Below are 6014 nucleotides of genomic sequence, written 5' to 3'. Positions count from 1 at the left end.
TCCTTCTCTCTGGGGCTTTGGCATCTTCAAGCTATCAGAGTCCCCAGAGCAAAGGCTGCCAGGGCAGACCTTCGGAGCCACCACAGCACATCGGCATACCACGCTGCTTCTCTGTTTCTCCACTGGCAGAGATTAGGCCAGAAGCCCATCTTGCCTCCATGAATCTTAGGGGAGAGGCTGGGAAGGTGTTGTTGTTGTTGTTATTGTTTTGCTTTGTAGTCATGCCATCTGATAAGGATACTAGCTGCGTGTGGCTATTTAATTTTACATTATTTTCAATCTAACACAGCTTTAAAAATTCAGTCTCGTGCCGCACTGCCACATTTCAAATGCTCAGAGAGCACAGAATAGAACCTAGCCATCACGGCCGTGCCTTGTTTCAGCGGACAATGCTGTTTTAGGCTGTAGGCTGGGCTGGCCACATCTGGTGAGCAGGAAGGGAAGCATACGGTCTATGGGAGAGATCAGTGCCATTGTCAGGAGCCCTGAGCAGACCTCCTTGCAGCTAGAGTTGGCGCTAAGAGAAAAGCAATAATAAACTTTAGCTCCTGCGTGTATTTATGGCTTCAGAGCTGAATTGCAGAGGAACCTGGGGGCTGTAGGCAAGTCAACTCAGTCCCTGGTCCTGTTTACAAACAGAGGACTGAGTCCCAGGGGGGCTATGAGTTGGTTGGACTGGGCTCCCTTGACCAGCACCCCTGATTGGCTTGCAGCTCTCCTGCTCTCAGCTCATGGATGCTACCATGTATGCGACAGGCAGGCAGTGACCGTCAGTGCCAACAGGCCCACACTTAGAACTGCAGCTCACAGAGATGCTAGGGAAGGGCAGCCTGCAAGGCCATTACAGGGCATTAAGTCAATGGACTTCTTATTTGTCAGGGTTCCAAAAACGCAGCAGGTGTTTTTGACTCTGAACAGTAGAAACTCTCAGAGGCCAAAAAGAATGCTGGAGATCCAGAGTGGGAACACAGGATGCAGAGGGAAAGATTCATGTGGTCCTGTCCCTTCCAGACACTGTGGGAAGTCTAAACCATGGGTGTTACACTTCCTGGTGTCTGCACGACAGTGCTGTACCCCCAGATCCAGCTTCTTTGCTCAAAGTCACTTACCCATATCCCCAGGCCTGACAGCCACTTCCCTGTATCCCTTCCTAGCTCATATGCCAATGAACGTGTTTCTGTCTGCTCAGGGAGTGTCCAAGAGAAATAGCAGGAGTGAGAACGTTCCTTTTCTTCACTGTAGTGTCTCTGGCTTTGGAAAATGGTACCTCAGATATTTTAAGTACCCAGTAAATAAATGCATTTTTAACCTCAAATGGAAAATGTACAGATTGAGTGAAATGTAGCTCCACCTGCCTGCAGGGTGGGTTGAGACCCTTGTTCCTGTCCATTCTAAGAGACCTAGCCAGTGTGTTGCCAAGTCTGGGCTGTGGTCCTGGACTGGTGACTCCTGAAGACCACAAGGGTCAGGTTCCTGCTCCTGAACTAAGCATTCTTGACATGTCTAGATACTCCCACACTATGGTCCTGAAGGATCACATAATACCAAGTCTCTACTTTATCTCCAGTTTATTGTTGCAGCGTCCATGATAGAATAAGGCAAATACCGAGGACATTAACATCAATATGGGCAGGACATTAGGACCACGGAATCCTGTCAAATGGCCTTTTCCTCCTCCATCAGCATCCTGCCACAGAGTCAGCATCCCTGGGTCCCCTAGCATAAAGCCCTCTGTCTCTGCCCTCCTGAAGAATACTACTTCTTACACTTACACACACACACACACACACACACACACACACACACACGTGCGCGTGCAGAGAGAGAGAACTGCACTATAGACCCCATCTAGAAGCACCATCCATCCTTCCTGAAGGTTTAGCTATTTTAGCCTGAAACGAGAAGTTGGAGATAGGTTTTATGATGATAAAGGTAAGCTTAATTTTTCATTTACCTCTAGCTAATAACTGACTGAAAATAGGCTCTCCTGTGTTTCCCGAAGACAGGGGAAAGGAAAATGCTTCCTGGTGACAGGACAATTTGTCAGAAAGTTATGAGTGAGTTCTGCAGAGCTGTATAGGAAGTGTATATTGAACAATATGACACACTGGCTTCTAATTGCTTCTGCCTTTCTGATCAATAATACATGTTTTCAAAAAGCCTTCTGTTTGCATTTACACAATGGACGGTAACTACTGCAAAGGATCCATTAAGACCTATTTTAAAAAGTGCATTCTTAAAAAACTTGTCTAAATCTGCATTACAAGGCAGATTATGAAACTGCCTTGGGAGACGTTTTTCTAAAAGGCATTCAGGCCGTTTCTGCTGGACTTGCCAGCTATGCTCACTGCCCTCTCCATGGCTTGCTTGTGAGCCAGAAAGCTTTCTCCGCAGCCCCAGATGATGCACTGAGATGCGGTCAAGCCTGAGGCCTCCATAGCGGCCAGCTATGCCCTCCACCAAGACAGATGCCTGGTAGCTCAGGTAGGTGCAGTCACAAATCCACCTGCCACTCTTGAAACTCAGCTGAAGAGTCTGAAGTGGCAAGGGGTGGGCGCTGAGGTTCTGGGGCTCTTTCCTTTCAACACACCTGTGGGTCAAAAGGCCTAGAACCTGTGACCAACCCAAGAGGGTGGAGGACAAGGGTTATCTCTGGCAGGGCAGGTTTGCGTTTGACTCAATGGGTTCCTACCTAGGCGGGTGGGAAACCCGGAACAGAGGCAAGCAGGCCTCCAGGTGGGAGGAGGGGCCACCAGGCTTCATAAGCTACCTTAGCAATAGCTTCTGATATCTTTGGGTTTATATTTCTATAGCTGATTGGAATGGTTATAACTACAAGGTCTACTCACAGAGACTGTAGTGGGCCCTGACTGGGGGCTCTCTCTCTCTTAGGCAACATGGGAAGTAGGAGCTGCTTCCCAGGAGACCACAGACTTGAGACAGAGAAGAGCCTAAAAGATGAAGAAAAGCACCCACTGTCCACTGAGCCCATCCATATAGGATTACTGAAGCTCAAAACGGCACTGCTAGGCAGTTTTCTTGATGGGCCAGTGTTAAGGAAGAACCCTCTGGAAGATATTGAATGATGTAGTCAACCTGAGTTGACTTAGGCTGGGTGAGAAGACCGGGATAGGATTCCTCTAGGGAATGGAGGAGGCAGGGGGAAGAAGGAGAGAGGGAGGGGAAATAAGAACCCCCACAAGACGAGCATGTGGAACACTGGAGAAAGAAATGAAGTCAGTCATGTTAAGGAAGTCTCTGTCAAGTGACTGGCCTCAGATAACGTAGGTCTGTCCCTGCTGCTCGCCTTCATGAGGTAGGGGCTCAGGATCCTAGAAGGTATAAAAGGAATGTCTTCTCACAGACAGACTGAAGTTCCATCTACAAATGTCTTCAATGAGTGCCGAGGCAGGCAGCCAGGCAGGAAGTACTATACAGAGTGCTTCCGTTGGCCAGCCCAAGCCAGGTAGCCTGTGAGTATGTTAATGATTTAGCATGCTTGATGAGAAGGTGCACCTACTTGCCTCCACTATGGCACCCCCAGAGGTAGCCGTTGGGCATGCTTTTCTTCCCGCAGCTCTCTGGAGGACAGCCAACAGCAGACAGGGAGGCAAATTATGGAGGAGCAATAGGCCCACCCCCTACCTACCTCAACACCTGACTGGGGTAGCAGAGTGCAATGGGGAGAGAGTGTTGAGTAGCAGCCCCAACAGTGTCACAGAATCTGTGCTTCCAACTACTGTGTGACACTGCCTGCAGTGAAAGTGACCATGTCCACCCTGGGTGAACTTCCCTTCCAGTGTTCCCCAGTCTGGGCTGTACTCTATAGACTTGTGACACCTGTTTGAAGACCCCAAGGGCCATGTTCCTGTCCCTGCATTAAACTTTCTTGATACCCCTGAGCATCTCTGTACCTATACCACCGTATTCCAAGGGTGCCCTACCCAGTCTCCGATCCCGATGTAGCTCTTTTCTACTGAAGCAAACCTGTGCAGCTGGGATCTCTGTCCATGCTGAACCTGGCCCCACCCTCTAGTCCTTGGGTTGTATTTTGAAGCCAGACTCAAAGGGCTCCAGGTAGGCCTCACATACTCAGAAGCCGTGTCCTTCTACAAGGACAGCATGTGAGCTGCCTACCTGTCAATTCCTCATGGCCATCAGTTGGCTTCTGTGGGACAGATGACACAACAGGCTGGGAGGGGTAGAGTTGCGTACGTGCCAAGATCTAAACATAAGTTAAGTCACTCCACAGCAGAAGCCTGCTCCACAACCTTTCGGGGGAGATTCTTCTTTTTAAATTATGTCTGGGTAGTAGTTTGGTAGTAGAACATTTGCCTAGCATGCTTGAGGATCTGGGTTCAATCTCCACTATCAGGTTTTGTTTTGTTTTTTGTTTTTTGTTTTTTTTTTTAAGAAGAAAAGAAAGGAAGGAAGAAAGAAAGAAAGAAGCAAACAAAGTATCTCTGTAGGTGAAACTTAGCTCCTGTCAGACTAGGCCTACTCCAGGTCCTAGAGCACTTGTGACCTTCAGTGTCAAGGTCAAGTTCTGGGTAACCTAGGCAAGAGAGTGGTTATGACTTTACTGAGCGTGTGCTTGGTGCTGATGCTGAGTTCCCTCCACATATGCACTCCCTTTTATAAAGAGTAAGTACTCCCTCTGGGAGAAAGATGTTTACAGCTGGGGAAACTGAGGTTCTGAGTAAATAGATTAGGAAGAGTCAGAAAAAAAGAGAAAAGAAAGGAGAGGAGAGGGGAGGGGAGGGGAGGGGAGGGGAGGAAAGGAAAACAAAACAAAAGAAAAATAGAGTCTCATTCAGACTCTTTCCTTCCCTGGAGAAGAAAAAAAGACAAGGGCAAACAGTGAGGCTTTCCTAGGTGATTCTAAGACCTTTGAGCCTGACCTCAAACCTGCCCTAGGGACAGGGAGACAGCCACCATTTCCACTCCCCTAGAGGAAGCTCCCTCCTACTGTGCTCTGATTCTGAAAACTGAGTTAATATCTTGGGCCAGGTAGAGCAAAGTCTGGACCTTCCATGTGGTCCTCAATGGCAGCTGGTCTGATCTAGCTGCTGTTCTCTCTGTTCAGCTCCCTGGGCATGCACAATGGAGGGTACGCTATGCACTCAAGTATGTAGGTGTCCATGTATCTGAACATATAATGCATGAATGCATGCATATGTGTGTTTAGGGGCTGGCATAAGAGCCCACTCAAGATCTTCTGAGGAGAGAGAAATGTCCTTACCATGCTATCTGGACACTCAAGGGTATGAAGTGTTGAGAAACAGACAGGAGTATACTCTTGCCTGGGTTCTTAAAATGGTCAGAATTCATCCCAGTGTCAGTGAAGGAGGTATGAGAGTGACCAGACCTCTTTTCTCTCTGCATTCTATTGGAAAACAGCCACATGAACCTGTTTGTAGGAGAAAAAAAAGCACACCCCCCCCCACCTTCTTATTCAGGTCCCTTCCTTGGGCACAGGACCAAGTGATAACTCCAGGGATCCGGTGTATTAGCAGCTTATAACTAATTCCAGCCCTATAACCCCAAAGCCAGTGATCTCAAGGTGCCTCTTCCAGGCTGGAAGGCTGGTGGTCTGGATACCCACCGATCAGCAGGCAGTCTCTGAATAAGATCTCAGCTGGCCTGGCCCCAAGTCAGCCTATGTCTTGGCAGCTTCTGCTCCTGCCTGTGAGGATGACTTCACTTTGACTTCATATCTGCAGAGTGATGTACAGATTGCTTATTCAGCCCTGAGCTCAGCCTGGCAGGAGGGTGGGGCTCTGCATACTGAAGGAGAGAAGCAGCTGAGCCCCTCCCCGGCTCAGGTTCCGGGACCTGTTTGTTCACTCCAAGGTCCTACAGGCGTCTGTTTTTCTTTCCTTCCATTACTAGTTGCAAGCCATGCTTCAAAAAGCAGCTGGGAGTAGGGAGAGCTGGGTTTTCCCCAAAGGCATCTAGAGCCCGCATCTGACCTTTCATTTCTGCCTAGAGGCTCCCATATTAAGGGTAAATAT

Source organism: Arvicanthis niloticus, unplaced genomic scaffold, assembly GCF_011762505.2.
Source record: "Arvicanthis niloticus isolate mArvNil1 unplaced genomic scaffold, mArvNil1.pat.X pat_scaffold_880_arrow_ctg1, whole genome shotgun sequence".
In the NCBI taxonomy this organism is placed as follows: Eukaryota; Metazoa; Chordata; class Mammalia; order Rodentia; family Muridae; genus Arvicanthis; species Arvicanthis niloticus.
The sequence above is the reverse complement of the archived record's forward strand: the minus strand, read 5'-3'. Positions refer to the sequence as shown.